At 38.3% G+C, this 20,344-nt stretch overlaps 1 protein-coding gene across 4 annotated transcripts in view; it reads left to right on the top strand.

Annotated features, from left to right (window-relative positions):
- Window positions 1-20,344, top strand: part of HECW2 (HECT, C2 and WW domain containing E3 ubiquitin protein ligase 2) — a 357,760-nt gene that overhangs the window by 108,877 nt on the left and 228,539 nt on the right. The window contains exon 3 of one of the 4 annotated variants that reach the window (XM_035007490.1): window positions 7,220-7,323. The exons of the other annotated variants lie outside the window; for them this stretch is intronic. The gene's annotated coding sequence lies outside the window, so the exon portion shown is untranslated. The remainder of the gene's footprint in view (window positions 1-7,219; window positions 7,324-20,344) is intronic. 4 annotated transcript variants of the gene reach the window in all.

A 20,344-nucleotide genomic window follows, 5' to 3' on the forward strand; every position in this document is an offset into this window, starting at 1 on the left:
AGAATGTTAATTTAGCTCTTGTGTTGAAGAGTGGCACTCAGTTTCCTAGATTGTGTCCTTTTCCCATGTGAGTTTTTCAGATGATTTATTTTCTTTCTGTTTTTTAACCCCCTTCTTTTTAAAACAAAGCATTCAACACTAATATATTCTGACCTGGTGCAGTATTGGTTGGGATTTATATCAACTTTTATCTTGAAGCCTGAAGTAAAATTTGATCTGTAGAAAGTTAGAGTGAGTTTGTTCTCTGATTACAGTTTTAATCTTCTGGTTTAAGATATTTCACTAATAATTTCTCTCTTAAAAATCTAGTCCTCTTCTAAAATTTCTGTTTTTAAAACTTCTAGGGTTTGGGTATAGGTTACTTGGATGGGTGGCTTTTAAAGTTAATGGTCATCTCGAATGATGGTTTTTAATCTTTTTTGATTTTGTACCCTGGCCAGTGAAAGTTTATTTTTATTTTTATTTTTTTTAAAAGATTTTATTTATTTGAGAGAGAGAGAGAGTTCCTGAGTGCACGGCAGTGGGGGAGGGGGGCGGTTAGGAGAGGGAAAGAATCTCAAGCAGACTGTGCTGAATGAGAAGCCCAACGCAGGGCTTGATCCCACAACCCTGAGATCATGACCTGAGCTGAAACCCAAGAGTTGGTCACTCAACTGAATGAGCCACCCTGGTGCCCGAAGGTTTATTTTTACATGACATACACTTACCACTGTGCAAGAACATATTGTAAATTATGTTATATAAATTAATATAATTTATATTTGTGTCTATTATGTATGTATAAATAGACAAAACCTAGGAATCAAAAGGAGTTTGTGAAAAAAAGTTCTATTATTTTCTTCTTGAGCCCAAATACACCTCACTTTAGAGACCACTGATTTAGAAAGCAAAGGTTATTCATTGTACCTAAATGGTTCTTTCTGAGCTATAACACTAATCCCAGTTTGATATTTTTGAAGAATGTGGCTTTTAGTAAATTTCAGAATCAACATAACCTTAATAGAATTTCTGGTCACAATTACTTGCTGTCAATTCTCTATTAAGTGAATGTGGTTACGAGTTCACCAAGACAAGATCTTAAAATTTTATTATGAAATATTTAAGAAATGCAAAGACTATAACATATAACATGACAAATGCCTATACTTCTGTCTACCACCTTAAAATATAAAACATTACCTTCCTCCTGAAGAGGGATCCATTCTTTTGAATTTGCTGTTTCTTATGCCTGGGCAGTTATAGACCTATGTTTGGGTCCCAAACAAGGAGTTATTGTTTTACATGTTTTAAGTTTTATGCAAATATACATACAATGTATAGTATGCATTTGCCTACAACTTTCCCCTACTCTATACATGTTGATTATGGGGAACTCTGGTTTACTTATTCCCACAGCTGTATAATATTCTAAAGTTTGAAAATGCCACAGTTCCTCTATTCTTCTGTAAGGGACATTTACTTTGTTTCTTTTTTCTTTTCCTTTCCTTTTTTAATTACAAATAATCCTGGTAGGACTTCTTGCGAAAATCTGTTACAATTTTCCTAGCGTGTACCTAGGACTGGAAGTGCTAAATTGCGGAGTGTGCACCTCCCCACACTGTACAACAGTGTACACAGGGATTTCCCTGGCTCAGCATCCCTGTTAACACTCGGTATTGTCAGACTATTTAATTTTTGCTGGTTTGGCGGATGTGAAATAATATCTCATTGTAGCTTTCATTTATCTTTTTATAATATGTTTATTGGCTCTTTAGGTTTCATTTTCTATAAATTGTTTATTCATATAGTTTGCCCAATTTTCTATTTTTTTTTGTTGAGTTTTCTTGGCTGGTCTTGCATGCTTGTGCTTTATTGTGCTTTATTGCAGGTCAATAAAAAAGTAAAACAGACTTGTTTTTCTTTTCACATCTGGCCCTGATATGGTATCATAGCATACGCCTCTCCTTTAGAAAAGTCATTGCTTCTCCGACAAGGTAATATTACAGTGTAAGTAAGCTGTCATTTGGCTGCTAAAGGATGAGACAGATAAAAAGAGAGAAAAAAACAACAATCCAGGCCTTCTGTAAGTCTCACTGAACACCTGCAGGCTTGGTTTAGACGTGTGTATACTTCTACCTGGGTTTCATCCTCTCTGTCTCCTTTCTCTTTTCTCCTCCAGTCCAGTTTCTAATACTCAGATCTTGCCAACCCTAGAGTTATTTTGAAAAAAGATCTTTTACCTTCAGACATTTAGAAAGTCTGTAGCTAGAGAAGCGGAGGCATTCCCAAAAAGCAGTGAAAAAGTGGAATAGCTTCAAGTAGTGATACTTGAAGTGTGGTCTGAAGATGGGCAGCTTTGCCAGCCTTTGCCAGTTTATTAGATCTGCAGATTCTCAGCCTCCACCCCAATCCTACTGAATCAGAGGATGCATTTTAACAAGTGAAGTTGGAGAAGTTTTGCTTTTAAACACAGAATCCTGGTCAAGGATGACCTGCCTCAGAAAGGACTCCTCCTTCCCTAATCTTCTTGCCAAGTAACTGAAACCTAGGGGTGTTAACATAAGAAATATGTCTACTGTATGTACATGTACTGTGCAATTTGAGTCTCTCCCAATGAGAGGTTCATTTTAGTTCATTTAATTAATCCAAACATTCCTCTTTAAAGAAACAACTAGGAGAATGAAGGGGCTACAAATAATTTGTATGTTAATGATTATTAGACCTTGTTGCCATATGCTGTTTTGTAAGGAAATGGAAGTTTTTTAGGAAGAGAAGAGAAGGTAATTTTGTAACATGGGTCATTTAGGGAATAGGCTGGGCCTGGATTGGAGAGGCTTCCCTGGTAGGGAAGAGTCTAGGGGAGCATGGAAATTTATTGAGTAGAGGCAAGAGGAGGTGGGATAAAGGGAGCATCAAGGATTTTGCTTAGAAATGAGGAGAACATCTTCCCTTTTCCTGCTTCTGTGTTACAATAACTTGTATTGCTAAAACACAGGATCATGTTAACCTATCAGGTTTAACCTGGAAAGTTAATTACCATTTCTGACATTGTTTCTATTCAGCAATTTTCTACTGAGTATCATTATGGGCACACAGCAGAGTGGGTTGTACCCACGCATCGTCCTTTCCTGGAACTTTGGAGCCTAGGAAGGAATCAGATATTGAAACCAAGCTTATGCAAAGCATGGGAACGTAACTAAGGCTCAGTGTCTTCCTATCTCACAGGATTGTTGTGAGGATTCATTGGGGTCTACAAAAGGCTCAGAGAGAGAAGGTTCTCAGTAAATGGTGGCTCTTCCCTTTCTCTCCACATGCACCGCTCCCCCTTCCCCTCATGCTATTCCAGGCAGTTTGATTCTGATCTGTAGAGGTTAGTACTAAGAGGTTAGTGCTCAGAGTAGTAGTTGTGGGAGAATTATTTATAAGGTGCAGTGATAGGGAGGAAGTGGTTTTCTGTGGGAAGAGACATTTGGGGTTCTAAGTGAATGGCTTTAAGAATGGGTATGCATAGTTTTTGTAAATGTTGAAGATGAGAATCACCTTTGTTTAGGTTGCAATAATTTACAACTTGCTGAGGACAAAGGCTGAGCTGAAATTTCCCCGAAACTATTTATTTGGGAACCCCTAACACAAGCTTTGTGAGGCAAGTCTGGCATCTACTGTTACTTGTTAGGTCCCAGCACATGGCTCAGGGTTCCCACGTGATGTGCCACGGTGCTATGCTCAGTACTAGCATGAGTTCTAGTCCAACAAGTCTGAAAACTAGGGGATTTGGGATTTTCAGAGATCAAAGAGAAAGAAGTCAAGATAATAAAAACAAGGAGTTGAGCAAAATTGGAAAGAGTATTCCTAAAACACTTTATCACCCTCTTCACAGAACTTCAGTAGCTCCCTCTGCCTAGTTAGCTTGCCAGGTATCCCTCCTCATATTGGCCCAAAGTCCATTTCTGGCTCACCTTACTCTTTTACCTCTTCCTCTGCCCATTCAGTAATCCCGCTAGCGATGACTCTTTCCACTCTTTCCAGCTGACCCAAACCACAGCCATCAATTAAGATCTGCTTCAAATCCCATTTCCCCTTCATCTCTGAGCAATTCCTGACAGTTTCAACTAATTGGGAATCCCCTTGCCAGCTTCACAAGTATTTTGTACACTTGCCCCTCATGGCCTTACCTCTGTCTTGACCCTCTGAATGCTTTGGAAGTTCCCCAAGTGCTGGGGATCTTAAAATTTTCTGTTCTTACCAGTTCTGTTTCTTACAAGTGATGGTTTCTTAATGTAAAAGGTAACCCTTGCTAGCTAAACTCCAACCATCTGAACCCAGGAACAGAATAGATTTGGATTTTTGGAGAGGGGACTATTTGAAGCAAAGTCACAGAGGGGTAGATACTTTCCTTGTGCCTCATCTCAGGCTGCCAGCTTGAAGTCTGTGAAGTTTGGGAAGAGAGGCACACAGTCAGATCCTGAGCCAGCTCCAGCCAGCTCCAACATATCATTTAAAGGGATCCCCACTTCCCAACTGGTTATGCAATCTCTGGAACCAAATATTAAGAGATTTATTTATTTACTTATTTATTTATTTATTTATTTATTTATTTATTTATTTATTTATTTATTTTTAAAGATTTTATTTATTTATTTGACAGAGAGAGACACAGTGAGAGAGGGAACACAAGCAGGGGGAGTGGGAGAGGGAGAAGCAGGCTTCCCGCTGAGCAGGGAGCCCGATGCAGGACTCGATCCCAGGGCACTGGGATCATGACCTGAGCCGAAGGCAGACGCTCAACGACTGAGGCACACAGGCGCCCCTATTAATAGATTTACATAACATGGTTTCCCTTCTCTCTAACTCATGGATGGGGCAGGGTGGTCATTTGTCCTTGATCATTGGATTCTTCTATTATGTTGGTGTGGTGAAGAGAATTCTCAGCCTTTAGACTAATTTTCTAATTTCTAAAAAAAAAAAAAATATTTTTACAGGCTTCTATGTTAGAGAGCCAGTCAAGAGGTTGTGGATTGGATCTGAGCAAAGTTTTATAGCTCTTTATTTGGACAGCCTGTGAAAGTAATTCTTTGAAAAACTAAGTACATAGCAGATGTTCAATAAATATTGGCCAGATGATTGATATAAGGAAAGAGCCAAGAAAGAGGAATAATTTCTTTGTATATCCAGTGGAATTGTACAACACAATGTAAAAGTAACATAAAACAAGAAACCACATGGCTTCATGTTTACTTAATGTCCGATTGGATCAGTGGTTGCGAGGGTGGCCAGGGATTTGCCTGGCACAGTTAGGAAACAGGAGTTCATTTGAGCTTAATGTAAGTACAGGCATTTGTAGAGAAAGTGTACTAATTCTTATCATGGACTAAGTAAAAGATAAGGCAGTTTTTGTAAAGTAAAATTAGGTTTAGAAGCAGTAGAAGAAAGGGTGAATTCAAGAGCACCCTAAAAAGAATGGTAAAAGTTGGGTCCATATTGTGCTGGGCATATGATCATTTTTTAATCTGTTCTTCTTCTTTGGGGAGACTAAAGACACTGAACCCAGCATTATCCTGCTTATTTGAATTGGATTTCCTAATTGAAACGAACTACTGCTACACAGATAATCTAGGTAAGAAAGTTAAAGCCTGTTTCCTTTAATAAACAGTGCTGAATTTGGAAGACTAGCTTAGCCAAAATCTTCTTTTATAACTGGAGATTCTAAAAAGCAATAGAAAATCGGCCCCTTAGCATTTCCCAAAATATTCCAATCCATCTGCTTGAAAAAATTACTGCCAAATATTTTAATTTGTTCATAAGAAAGAAAACACATTGACTCTTAAAGCTGTGCTCTGGGTTTTTCATCCTCCATTGAAGTGTATATAGAACCACTCTTCAGAAGGGTGTTAGGATTATAGGCAACTACCTGCATCACCATTCTCTTGTTTAAGCAAATGTTGTACAAACTTGAAATCTTATCCTCTTTGGAGGTTTATCATCCTCTTTCCTCACGTGCGCATTACAAAAGAAAACAAAAACAAAAATCTGTCAGGACCCTAACCTTTTGCCCTCCTTGAATTCTTATGGACTTGAGCAAAACCCCTGAAATAATTATAGGCTCAGTGTTTGCTCCTTATTTGTAAAATCCTGGGAGTTATACGTCAGGTTTTTCTTTGACTTTTTTATTTTCTTGGTTGTTTGGTAGTTTTGTAATGGAAAGAGGATTGAATATCTGAGTTTAGTCATCAAAAACCTGTCATTTGATCTCTCTAAAGGAAATAGGGTCTCCTTAATTTTGGTGGAGCCTTCACGGTTAGTAAAACGAAACAACAAAAATACTGACGATACTTAAGTTGTAATTCTAACTCCCACCAATGCTATTTGGCCCTACATCCACATTAAAATTTTTCTTTCCCATATATGTATGCAGTTTCTCAGATGGGAATTCTGGGAATGTTTAAGTCCTAGATGGGAGCTAGATAAGGCCGTAACAGCTGACAATGATGTGGCAACATACGCTTTCTTGGGTGCCAGTTTCTTAAGTTCATGTTGAAAGATCCAAAATGAAATTGGAAGCAATAGAGATGATAAGGGCCCCCAAAGTGGGTCACAATTTTATAGCATTGCTGTTCAAAAGTGTTGGTAAAAGAGAGTCTCCCAAAAGGCTTGGATATTGATTTAAAAGTAAAATAAAAGGACCTGACTCAAATCACCTTGGAAATGGTTTCACTTTATAATATAAAATATTATATGATCAAGGTTAAAACACTGATAAAAATGGGGCGGCTGGGTGGCTCAGTCGGTTGAGCATCTGCTTTCGGCTCAGGTCATGATCCCAGGGTCCTGGGATCGAGCCCCACATCAGCTCTCCACTCAGGGGGAGCCTGCTTGTGCTCTGACCCTCCCCCCTGTTTGTGTTCTCTCTCTCTCAGATGAATAAATAAAAAATCTTAAAACAAACAAAAAGCACTGATAAAAATATTAGCTGTCTCTCTGCAATGAGTACTGTTATAATCATAATGCAGACTGATACCAGTCCATATTAGTATTCCGAAGAAGTACAGCCCCATAGTGTTGAACTTTCATTTCTATTGAAATCCCCACTTTGTAGTTTTTGTTTTTTTTTCCCCAGAGTGGTAGTGGTGGTGTGTGGGGTGGTGGTGGTATGCAGTCTGACCTGCATGATGAATGTGCTTGGATCTGTTTCAATCTGTTCCCAAACATTGGAGGTACTAAGGCCATCTCTCTTATTTTGTAGGGAATTCATCTCTCGGTGACTCATGCCAACAGTTATCTTGATAGAACGAACATCTGTTACCGTAATTACTGCTGCTTTTCTTTCATGCTCATCTCATGAACAAGGTGAGACACCCCTTCTGCACCCACAGGGCTGTGGGTGCGATCACTGGTGCTCACCCGTGAGGACAGAATTGGGTTATTACAAACCCTCTGACTAATTGCTGCTTAGTAACTAACTTCTAGCAGGACTCAGAAGCCTTGGCATTGGTGCCATTGGGGAATGGGAGAATTTGCAATTTCTTCCGCTGCTCGCATGAATGGGGAGCATCTCTCTCTCTCTCTCTCTCTCTCTCTCTCTCTCTCTCTCTCGTGGAAGTCTCCTTGGAACAGGGGACAATGAGCAGGTGAGAGAGCTTGTTTCCCTCAACTGGAGCTCTCATCAGTTGTTCAGCGACTAGGCTACTCCCTTAAGGCTTTCTCTGACATTTTATTTTCTAGTCTTTCTGTTTGCTTGCCACTGTGTCTCCTTAGGTTATACATTTCAAATGTTGAAATAAAAGAGTACAGTTTTTTGACCTGATTGATGTCCAGTAATACTCGGGATTGTTAAGTATGATGAAAGATCATTTCATTTTTTTCCGTGTTTTTTGTTTTTTTGTGTGTGTGTTTTTATTTGTTTTGGTGGTGGTGGTGGTGGTTAGGGGTTGCTTCAGAGATTTATAAGTTTATCATTTACTAAAAAACTCCAAACTGTCTGCTTTATAAATAAATAGCCTTAATGGAGGACCTATTAATAAAGGAAACTGTTTTGGTTATATTTCTGGGAAGTAGTGATTATATTAAGTTTTAAGATTCGATTCAGCTAAGACCTGATTAAAGCAAAACCAGGGAATTGGCCATCTGGAAAACACTATTAATGGATCCAAAAATGTCATTGTCACTTGAGTCATGTGATAGATTTTGCACTGAAGAAAAATATGGTGGGTCGAGTAAAATCCAAAGCCTATGAAAATGTCTTGCTTTCTAATTCTATTCTTTCTTTGGGCAATTTATTTTGCATGTCATTTCCAATTAACTATAATTCCTCTATCACTTATGTACATAATTTAACATTTAGTTTTTGTAGTCCCATGCTGCTTGTTGTTTTTATGATGTTGTCTCCCCAAATGGACTGTAAGCTTCTAGGGAACATGAACCAAGTCTTTCCTTTTTCTGTATATTCTGCAGTGCCTAACATGGTTCTGGACATAAAATAAATGCTTAATGAATACCTAGTGCTTAGTAATCTGGCTAATGGTTATTGGGTCAATGTGTTTACCTTCTTGGTATTTTTATCATCTGGTTTCATAGCTTTTGCTATGGAGCTTTTTGGAGCCTTGTATCATTTGCTTCAGCACCTAGCAATACCAACTCACACATTTTCACCCATTGGTGGAGTGTGACAGTTCAAGCCAGAGACTCAAACTTTGTAAGATCTTTTACTGTCAGATTGGGTAGCTCAAGTGTGTAATATAATGGAAATGGTAGAGGCCAGAGGAAAGGGAAACAGTTCCCAGTATATTTGACTGTAGTGGATTGAGAGAATTGTGGATACTATCCTTTTGATTCTTTGGCTCAAACACCATATACTTTCTTGATAAACACTTTGGCATATTTTGGCATCTTTCCTAAGTGTGGATTGCTTCTGTACTTGGCCTTTTCAGGTGTTATGGTAGTAGAGCTTTTTAAATTTTTTTTAAGAGATTTTTTTAAAAAGATTTTATTTATTTGTCAGAGAGAGAGAGAGGGAGCACAAGCAGGGAGAGCTGCAGACAGAGCAGGCAGAGGGAGAAGCAGGCTCCCTGTTGAGCAAGGAGCCCAATGTGGGACTTGATCCCAGGACCCTGAGATGATGACCTGAGCTGAAACCACCTAGGTGTCCCAGTAGTAGAGCTTTTTGAAAGTTCATTGTGAGGGAAAGGTAAACAAAAGTGGGAAACATGATTATTCTGATTGGTAAATTAATCATACAGACTTATAAAATTTATGGAACTGGGAAGTGTCTCAGAGATTATATTGTCCCATTCTTTCATTTTTATAGGTGAGAAACTCAAGGACCAGTGTGGTTAAGTAAGAGATGTGGGTAAGGTCAATAGTTAATAAAAGTCAAGAATAGAACAATATTACGAGTAGCTTGAGATAATCAATTTATATTATTTCTCAATTCTCTGGCCTAGTTTGTACAAAGTATTATTCTGTAGATAGATATCTGGGAAACCCACACATTCTTAAAAAGTATACATTTTTTAAGAAGAAAGTTTTTCAAAAGAATTTTTTATGTGCACATATATTGAACAACTCTTCAAAATGACTTCACATGGAATATAGTTGAGAGAGAAAATACCATGTAGTGGGGGGGCATCTATTTGAGAAATCTAGGTCATAATTCTAAGTCTGTTGATTACAAACTGTATGACCTTGCAACAAAAATCATACAGCACTCAGAAAGTCAGTTGGTATTGGGGCACCTGGGTGGCTCATTTGTTTTAGCATCCGACTCTTGGTTTCAGCTCAGGTCATCATCTCAGGGTCCTGAGATCGAGCCCCAGATTGGGCTCTGTGCTGAGCATAGAACCTGCTTAAGATTCTCTCCCTCCCTCTCTCTCTGCCCTGTGCATGCATGCTCTTGCTCTCTCTCTCTCAAAAAAAAAAAAAGTCAGTTGGTGTTATCATTCAGAAATTAAAGAATTAGACTAGACTCCCTCTGGGAGCCCTTTTAGTTGTAAAATTCTGTACAAAAATGAAGCAATGGTCAACACTTGGAACTTGACATGATCAAAGCTTTATGAAATCAGAATAGAGACTGATGTATCTAGTGTCTTACCAAACATGTCAGTTGCTCAACATTTAGAATTTCATTTCTTGATTCCAGACTGTATCTATGCATTAGGCATTATCAATGCTCTTCCAGATGATTTCTATTTCTTAGGCTTCATTTGAATATTTCTTCTTTGTTTGGAGCTTGTTATAGGAATATGAATAATGGGAACAGACACATACAACGTATAAACTTATTATTTAGGAATCATTTGGCTCTTCCAAATGAATAGTCCATACATGTGTTAGATGTATTGGTATATTAAAGAATCAGGAAAATTAGGTTGTTTAAACTTGAAGCATTTTTTATTGAAAAGTGCTATAACTGCACCAGGAGCTAGTTTTGTTGAATTAGTGTGTTTTGCCGGGTAAACTTCCCTTACTTTATATTCTGTGGAAAAGTAAATCCAGAGTTTCTTAGCCATGCTGGCTCTTATTCAAGGAGAATGTCCTAGGAGGGCAAATAAGGAGCCATCTGGTCATACTTAAGTGTCATTTTACCTTGTCTGGCATGCTGGGATATGGTTACTCTTGTTTGCTGATTGTCGTGAACTCAAGTGATCAATCTTTCACCAGCCCAAACTCAGACTCTGTCTGTCATGCCTTAAATTTTCCACCACCTTTCTTTATAGGACAGCTGGTCAGTAATGACTCCCAAAGAGCCATTTGCAATCTGTTTATAGGGTGCTTTTGGAAGATTCTGTGTGGCGAAGGCAATGTGCAGCCAGTGGGGTGGCAATATTTTCCTTGTGGGGGAAGGTAGATTGGCGATAGGAGATAATATGTGTAGGACAAGCTCATAGCATAGGGTCTAGCACATTTTAAGTGCTAGGGAAATATGTTATTATTCTGGTTTATAATTTTATCTCTAGGTAGGCAGTCAACAAGCAGACTTATGTACTTGTTAAGACTTCGGAAAGATCTTCCAGAATATTTGATTTATTGTAGAGTTTTAGCATAGTATCCTTTCTTTTGTTTAATTTTTAAAAAAGAAGCTAACTTGTTTTGTGGCTCAAGTATCCCTCATTTTGGGGATTAGCAACTAGGGCCTTAATATGTACTGAAGGCTTTTGTATGTAGAAATAATTCAGGCTCCTTTTCAGAGTGTGGGAGTAAGAGAGGGTGAATTGTGAGAAATGGGATCATTCTTTTGAAATTTATATGCTGTTTTTGGATGAAAACACAAGGAATAAAAATACTAGATCATATTGTAGCTGTTTAAAATTAAAGGACTTTATATTTTTGGCTGCAAATGGTGGGTTAAAATTTTTCTGTTATTTATCAGATATATTTCTTTAACACGAATAATTGATTTTAAATCATTGGACAAACTACATTATTGTCTTTCAAATTTCTTTTGCTTCACAAATTAATTTAAGTAATATAATAATTTTAATTTTATACTTCACATTCTTAGTGTTAAATATTACTATGGTCTTCACTGAAGGTGTGTGCAAATTTAGTAAATAAAGATCATTTTAATTTAAAATGTCAAAGAAGACATTTCCCCCAAAAGAATGCCACAATTTAGAAACAATGCAGAATTTATATTTAAAGCAACTTGATAAGAAAATGTATAGGAAAAGTTGCCATCACATTTTATAATTTTGAATTTTAGAATACTTTAAAAAGCTACTGTTAACATAAAGTCGATTGAGATAAAGATATTTGTGACCACTAATTTTATTCAAGTTTGTTTTAGAAATTCCAACCAATGCAATTATCCTGGAAAAATAAATCAGGAAGATAAAAAAATCATCATTATTTGTAAATGATATGGTTGACTACTTAAAAAAAGACCAAGGAAATGAAAATAGTATAAAAATTAAAAAGGGGGCCTATGTTTAATCCCAGTAAGAATCAGGCAAATGCAATTTAAACAGAAATGAGATTTGCTTTTACCTCTCAGATGGGCACTAATGTCATAAGAGCAAATTTTTATTGAGTACTTATTGTGTATCAGGCATTGTAGCAGCTCGTTTAATCCTTAAAAATAACCTCTGAGGTAGGTATAATGGTACAATCTTTGCTTTACAGAAATCTGCAGAAATGTTGGGTAACTTTCCCAAGAGTTAGTCCATGGCAGAGCTGGGATTTGAACCCAGCTGTAGAATTCTAGTTCTAGAACCTGTTCTCTTAGCCACTAATCTGCCTCCAAAGATTGATAACATCCAGTGTTGGTGAAGGTATCAGAGAATGAAGTAGCTATCTCCCCTAGATTGCAGGTGTGAGGAATGTTCACTGCAACTTCTCTCTAAAAGGCATTCTGGTGACACTTGTCAACACCTCATGACCCAGCCATTCCACTTGTAAGAATTTATCCTAAGGAAATAATCAGGCAAATGTGCAATAATGAAGGTGTGAGGATATGTTTACAACGTGATTTGTAGCAATAATTACATGCCCATCTTGAGGGCATTGTTTAGACGATGCTGTATCATACAATGGAATGTCATATGACTACTAAAAAGGCTGGCGTAGTGCTATGTTTATGAATAATAATGCCCACATTTTGTGTGAAAAAGCAGGTGACAAAGCAGTTTGTGCTCTGTAGTATGATCTCATCTCATGTATACATTTATTTATTTTTTACAGTGCAGCTTTATTTATTTATTTATTTATTTTTAAATTTTATTATGTTATGTTAATCACCATACATTACATCATTAGTTTTTGATGTAGTGTTCCATGATTCATTGTTTGTGTATAACACCCAGTGCTCCATGCAGTACGTGCTCTCTTTAATACTCATGTATACATTTAAATAGCTATGCATGTAGTTATAGACCAAACTGCAGTGGGCTGGCAACTCTGAGCACTGGCATTATGGATGATATTTACCTCTTTCTTTATCTTTTCTCATCTTTTTTGAAATTTTATGATGGGCAGGTACTATTTTTATAGTTGGGAAAAAAGCCCTAAGAAGTGTTTATTTTTCTTACTCCCTCAAGTCTTTTCTTGTGATAAAATTAGGTTGGCAAGTTTGATCCTTGGTTTCATGCTTTCTGAGTGTGAGGCATGTCACAATTTTGTTTTTGAAGTTTCAGCTTCCAGTTATTTATTCCCTTCACCAAACCTGCTGCGGAGCTCTGGGTGTGCTGTCATTAGGTGGGGCTCATGAGCTTTGCAAATGCTCTAAACTGCAGAGCCCACCCTGGTTGGCTTGAGCTTCCCGATTTAAACTTGATTTTTCCATAACATAATTTACATAAAAACAGAACTCAAAGTAACCAAATGTAAGCTATCATTGAACATTAAAGCAGATGATATTTTAAAGCTTCACTTAAAATCAACAGATGTCGTTAATAATCAGGAATCTTTTGTCAGTGCAAATTTTTCTTTCATGATCATATATGCAGATCCTGATTAGAATGTTCCTTTCTTCTTAAATCTTAGTTTGATGTGAAAACCTCCCAAAGCTTGTGCTTCATTGCACACCCCTACCCTGGGTTTGGATTTGGCTGGTATTAGAGCACTTGGGGCAGTTCATTTTTTATTGAGATTTTGAGCACGTGGGCTTAAAACTAATTTAGTTGGCTGGATTCTTTCAAAGTCCTTGTTAGAAGTAATTGCCTGACAAATTTTAGCATCACTTCAGTCGGAGACCCTAAACTTCTGTGATGTAAAAGAAGGGTTATAACTAGTTTTTTGCAGGGAACCGCCGGCCCTCAGTGATGAGATGCTTTTAATTCACCAGTCTGTTTTCTTAAAAAAGAATGGAGCCTACCCCCTTCTCTCTTGTGTGAGTGGGTAAAGTTACTTACATGGTTTTTGAAATCAGAGTGTATAAAGGTCTTGCTGAGTTCCCTAAATATATTACCTAAGCATAACCAATTACTATTAAAAGCAAATTTATCAGAAAATAAGATAGTTTTCATTGAAGGCCACAATTTCATCATGGATTCTTAATGGTCCTTGTGGATGGGGCATCGTCTTGGAATTGATTTGCTGAAATCCTAGGATTATCTCATTGGACAGTAGCCCACTGATAAGCACTGCTCTAAAAATATACCAGGCTATGTTTATGGGGCCCATGTTTTTTCCTTAGAGCTTTGGGGTCAGTCACTCCTTTGGCTATGCATAGACAAGGCCCAGAATTGTTTTCTACGGAAGATGTTGCCCAGAACTTATCCCTCCACCAGCCTCCATGCAGGAGAGGAGTGGCCTTTTTTGTGGGCACATGTACTGGTCAGCCTCCGTCATGTTGATGAAAGAATGAGATCTTTCCCAGAGGCTTTGCCCTTCATCACTTGTGTCATTCAGGGTCAGATTTTTATTAGTGGACATTATCTTGAACTTTCCATTGCCAAATTCTTACGGAAAACTCATTTATAAGAAATTACATTCACCAAAAATTGCTTAAAAAATACGAAGTCCAGTTATTGCTCTAAGGTCTAAAATTTAAGTCTAAATTTTATCCTTGAGTTAAACTAGAGTATAGCTATTAGACCAGCACCATTCCAGGGGCAATATAATGTGAGCCACTCATGTTAGTTAATATTTTTAGGACCCACCTTGAGAAAGGTAAAAAGAACAGGTGAGAGTAATTTGAAATCTATTTTATTTAGCCACTCTGGAGAATAGTATGGAGGTCCCTCAAGAAGTTAAAAATAGAACTACCCTATGATCCAGCAATTGCACTGCTAGCTACTTACCCAAAGGATACAAAAATACAGTTTCAAAGGGATAGATGTACCCCGATGTTTATAGCAGCATTATCAATAATGGCCAAACTGTGGAGAGAGCCCAAATGTCCATTGACTGATGAATGGATAAAGAAAATGTGGTGTAAACACACACACACACACACCATGGAATATTACACAGCCATCAAAAGGAATGAAAGTTTGCCATTTACAATGATGTGGATGGAGCTAGAGTATATTATGCTAAGTGAAATAAGTCAGTCAGAGAAAGACAAATACCATATGGTTTCACTTATATATGGAATCTAGGAAACAAAATGGATGAATATATGGGAAGTGGGGGGAAAAGGAGAGAGAGAAACAAACTGTAGGAGACTCTCAGTGATAGAGAACAAACTGAGGGGTGATGGAGGGAGGTGAGTGGGGGATGGGCTGGATGGGTGATGGGATTAAAGAGGACACTTGTTGTGATGAGCACTGGGTATTGTATGTAAGTGACGAATCACTGAATTCTATTCCAGAAGCCAATATTGCACTGTATGTTAACGAAGCAAAATTTAAATAAACAAAAACAAAACCACCTATTTTATTTAACTCAGTAAACCTGAAACACTATCATTTCAATATGCAATCAATATAAAATGTATTAATGAGATATTTTACTTTTTTTTGGAGGCACTAAGTCTTTAAAATCTGGTGTGTAATTTATGCTTATAGCATATCTTAGTTTGGACTAGCCACATTTTTTTTTTGAAGATTTTATTTATTTATTCATAAGAGAGAGAGAGAGAGAGAGAGAGGCAGGCTCCCCGCTGAGCAGGGAGCCCGATGCAGGACTCGATCCCAGGACCCTGGGATCATGACCTGAGCCGAAGGCAGACGCTTAACCATCTGAGCCACCCAGGCACCCTGGACTAGCCACATTTCTGATGCTCAGTAGCCGCATGTGGCTGGGAGCTCATGTAGTGGGTAGCACATTGTAGACCATTGTAGAGCTATTTGTGAATGTGCCTGAATTGGAGCTATTTGTGTTAAGCCAATGATATGTCACGAAAATGGTAATACAACAACACTGTTGTCGTTGATGCAGACATAAGAATGCAGAGTAATACTTCATATGTCATGAAGACTAATAGAAGATTCTCTCAGGTTTCACCACTAGGAAAACATTCTTATTTATATTATGGATATGGGGACTGAGCCTGTGATTCTTGTAACTCTTTGGTTGGGATGCTAGAAAGTTCAGAGACAAATTAATGGCCTATTTCTAGTACCTGAGCAGTGCTAAATGGTGTGAGTTTTGGGTATAAACTTTACTTCTGGCTTGTTTCCCCTTGCTTTTTTGGCTTTCTTCTTTTCACCTTATTGAATATCATAGGCAACATGTCATGCAAATTTTTTTTTAATAAGGATGGGGATAAATAAAGTCTTGTGTTATTAAAATTTTTATTAAGTTTAAATAATGATGTCAGTCTAAATTTTATAGAAAATACAATTGAAAAAATTTTACAAAGACTGAAATCTCTCAGTTGCCTTTTGGTTCTTTTAAAATGTAGTTTAATAAACTTGGATGCACTTGGGAAGATAGTATCTAAGTTATTGGTCTAACGTGGGACTATATAGGGACACTAACTGGTAATTTCTTATTTAGCAGTTCTCAGATTTCAGCATTTAACAACATTGACTGGGGAGTATGTTAAAAATCTGATGTATGGGCCCCGCCTCATAGGTAGGTTAGGATTAGTAGATTTGGGTTCGGGTCTAGAAAATGGTAGTTTAACACGTTCTCTTGCTTGTCATATTCCTGGTAGCTGCTTTTTCCATCTTCCTCTTCCTAACCCTAATATCCCAGAAAAAAGTGCTTTCCATAACTAAATCCCCACAGTCTTTTTCCTTTGGTCTTTTCCCCAGCCCCAGCCTTTTTGAGATATAACTGACATACAACATTGTGTAAGTAAGCTGTAAAACATGGTGATTTGATAGACCTATATTGCAAAATGATTACCACTGTAGCTTTTTTTTTTACTTTATTTTTAAAAGGGGGATTTTATTTATTTATTTGACAGAGAGAGAGAGGGAGAGAGCACAAGCAGGGGGAGGGGCATGCAGACGGAGAGGCAGAGGGAGAAGCAGGCTCCCTGCTGAGCAGAGAGTCCTATGGTATTGGATGGGACGGGGCTCCACCCCAGGACCCTGGGATCATGACCTGAGCCGAAGGCAGATGCTCAACCGACTGAGCCACCCGGGCGCCCCTACCACTGTAGTTTTGGGTAACACCTCTATCACATCACACAATTACCATTTCTTTTTTTGTGGTGAGCGCTTTTAACATCTATTCTCTTAGCAACAGTATTATTAATTATAATCGCTACTGGATCCCCAGAACTTGTTCATCTTGTAACTGGAAGTTCATATATTTTGATCTATAACTCCCCATCCCTCTCTGCCCTCGCTCCCCACCCCTCACCCCCCAGTCTTTTTCTTGTCTCTCTTCCCTTGCCCCACTCTGGCTAACACCATGTTTTGTAGGGCAAGTCACATTCTTCGGAGTTTTCAGTTTTGCCTCCCAGCTTCACCTATCATGTAGGTTTTGTACACAAAGCCAGTGTATTATCTAAGATTCTTTATGTCTGTGACAGAAACCCAACCCGACTTGCCTAACCACAAAGAGAAAAGTGTTAGAAGAGCCCAGGGGTGGGTCTTGTCTTAGGCACTCTGGAATGAGGCTGGAGTAGTCTACAACTGTCTCTCTGGTTCTTAGCCTGGCTGACCAGCAAAGTCCTCATACCTCCAGAAGACAGACAGGGGAACACCTTCCTCTTTACGGAGAAGAGGAGGGGAAAAGTGCTAGGACTTACGGTTCAGAATCTCTTCTTTTATCCCAGTTACTCATGTGTCAGGGCAGAAGGGCTTACTGTTACAAAGAGTGGGTTTTTGGTTTACTCTGGGATCCTTCTTTAAAAAAAAATAATAATTGCAGGGGCACCTGGCTGGCTAAGTCAGAAAAGCATGCAGCTCTTGATCTTGGGGTCATGAGTTTAGCCCCACATTGGTTGTAGGGATCACTTAAATAAATAAACTTAAAAATTGCATCGATGAGATAATGGATACGTGCATAGTGTTTTGAGATATTTCCCCAATTACAACCAATAATTGATTTTCATTTTAATGAGATTTTAATTTGTTTGAAACAATTATTTAGGGCCATGGTATCTTCCTAAATTTAATAGTGCAGCATTCTAAGCAAAAATAAGTATTTAATTTCATTTGTAAACTGAATGGATTTCTTTCTTTGAATAGATTTTAATCTATTAACTAAAACACTGCTTGTAGTATATTGAATTTGGGGGCAGGAATCCAATTTATTTAAATGTAGTAAGTTAAACTAATTTGACTCATTGAAACAAATGAAATTTTTTCAGGATCTTTAGAGAGAAATTGGCAGTTTTACTTATATAACTTTATCTGATGCACAACTTAATTCAAATAGTCTATCGTTATTTTGAAAGAATTGTCTATTTTCTAGAAATCATTCCACGAGACTTCAAATCTTGCTTCATCCTATGTTCTCACTTGTTCTACTTTCAGTAATGAATGTGTCTCTGCTGCTACACTGGACATCTGGCGAGACTAGTGGGAAAGAGATAGAGAAGAGCAAATTGATTTGTGTGAGGACTTACACCTTGTGGTTCTGAAGTCAGCTGGAGAGCCATCAGGGTACCCGGAGGATTAGTTGTATGCTTCAGTGCTTCTGGGTGGGAGGAAGCTGGTACTTTAGGCAGGCATCACACTTGGTATCACTAATTTCCTCCTTTTTTTTTTTTTTTAAAGATTTTATTTATTTATTTGACAGAGAGGACACAGCAAGAGAGGGAACACAGAGGGGGAGTGGGAGAGGGAGAAGCAGGCTTCCCGCCAAGCAGGGAGCCGGATGCGGGGCTCAATCCCAGGACCCTGGGATCATGACCTGAACCGAAGGCAGATGCTTAACGACTGAGCCACCCAGGCACCCCTAATTTCCTCCTTCTTTATCTTCAGACTAACACTGTCTTTAGTGCACCCTCCAATGCCATGGAATTGAGTGTTGATATGGGAGTTGATGTGGGAGGCAGAGCTTCATTTTTCAGTTTACCTTTAGGATTTCTGAATACAATCATTCACATGCTTGGGCAAGGAACCCCCTAAATATGTACTCACTGTCCTTTAAAAAAATGGATGGGTGAGAAGAGAAAGGCAAAGGATGGGACTTTCCCTGAGTCCTACTCTGGAAGGGCTCCCCCGGGCAAAGCTGCTCTCTTGGACCTCTGTTACCCCTGCACATTACAGAGTTGTCAGAGCCCATGGAGACTGCCTTAAGGGAGGGAGAGTCCCGCTTCTCAACAACATTATGGGCTTATAAAGTTGACTTATAATTAATCTGTGGCTCATAACAAGTAAGTAATGACTTTCTGTGCCTGCAAAGCTTATAGTAGGTGGGCCAAAAATGAGAACCGGAAGACTGGGGAGAAAGCAAGGCAATTCAGGTAACTCAGGAGCTCTACTTTGGCAGTGGGAGGCTACTTGGCATCTGCATTTAGGGCACTGACTTTAAACCCTGTACATAGATGATTTTATCTCCCCACCCCCCAATTTTGTGGGTAACCCCAGGTATCACATAATATGGCTCAGGTACAGAAACCACGGGATGCTATGGTATATGGGCAAAGAAGCAGGCTTTAAGGACCTAAGTGTGGATCTCGGCTGTGTCACCCAGTCACTTGGTGCTCTCATCTGGAAATCAAATCTAGAATCAATTGGTCCATCATGGGGTAGCTGTGGAGATAACATGAGGGTGAGGGTGAGGGCAGAGGGTAGACAGGAGATACCAGAAAAGCAGTCCTTTTAAAGTGAATCTGTTCACAATGGGAAGCCAAGTTTTATAGTAAATAGGGGGAAAAGGGGTTTGACGTGGACAAGGAAAAGTTCAAATTATGGGTATCAGTTTATCTTACATATAACAAAATTTAGATTATAATCGCAAATATGGCCTAATTATTAGAAGGAAAAAGGAACAAATGAAGGTGTTGAAATTTTTAAAGAGTTGAGAGGAGTTAATTTTTTCAAGAGAATTGTATAATAGCACCATGTAATATTTGTCTTTCTTACCACAAGCGTGAAAGTCTTATTACGAAAACTGTGCCAGGGCTCTGTCAACCTTCCCACAGCCTGTGTTTAATCCTGTGACATTCAAATTGCTTCTAATTTTCTTCCTCCTTCGCTTGTCAACTATTCTAACTCTACCAGGCCCTTATTCATCAGTGGTTTTGCATGTGATTCAAGAAGTTATTCAAAATCTCTTTCATTGACTTTTATGAATTCCTGAATGTTTTACCAGTTCATGCAGTTTCTCTTCTCAATCAGTTTATTCTTGGAACATCTGAGGTTCAGTGAATGACTGACAGATGTGACTGGCAGGGATCAACTCCGTCATTGCAAGGAAGAAGTGGTTGAATGGGGATTAACTTAAAGTCTGCAGTTCATTGTTTTGTGATATGTTTTGCTTTCTTCCTCAGCTTCTTAATAGAGTGGAGCTGGATAATGAATACCTAGGTAAAAAAGATCTCTTTTTTGTCAAAAGGATTTGAAAATGATAGTACTGTGAA

Source organism: Mirounga leonina, unplaced genomic scaffold (genome assembly GCF_011800145.1).
Source record: "Mirounga leonina isolate KUSES-001 unplaced genomic scaffold, KU_Mleo_1.0 Mir_151, whole genome shotgun sequence".
NCBI lineage: Eukaryota > Metazoa > Chordata > Mammalia > Carnivora > Phocidae > Mirounga > Mirounga leonina.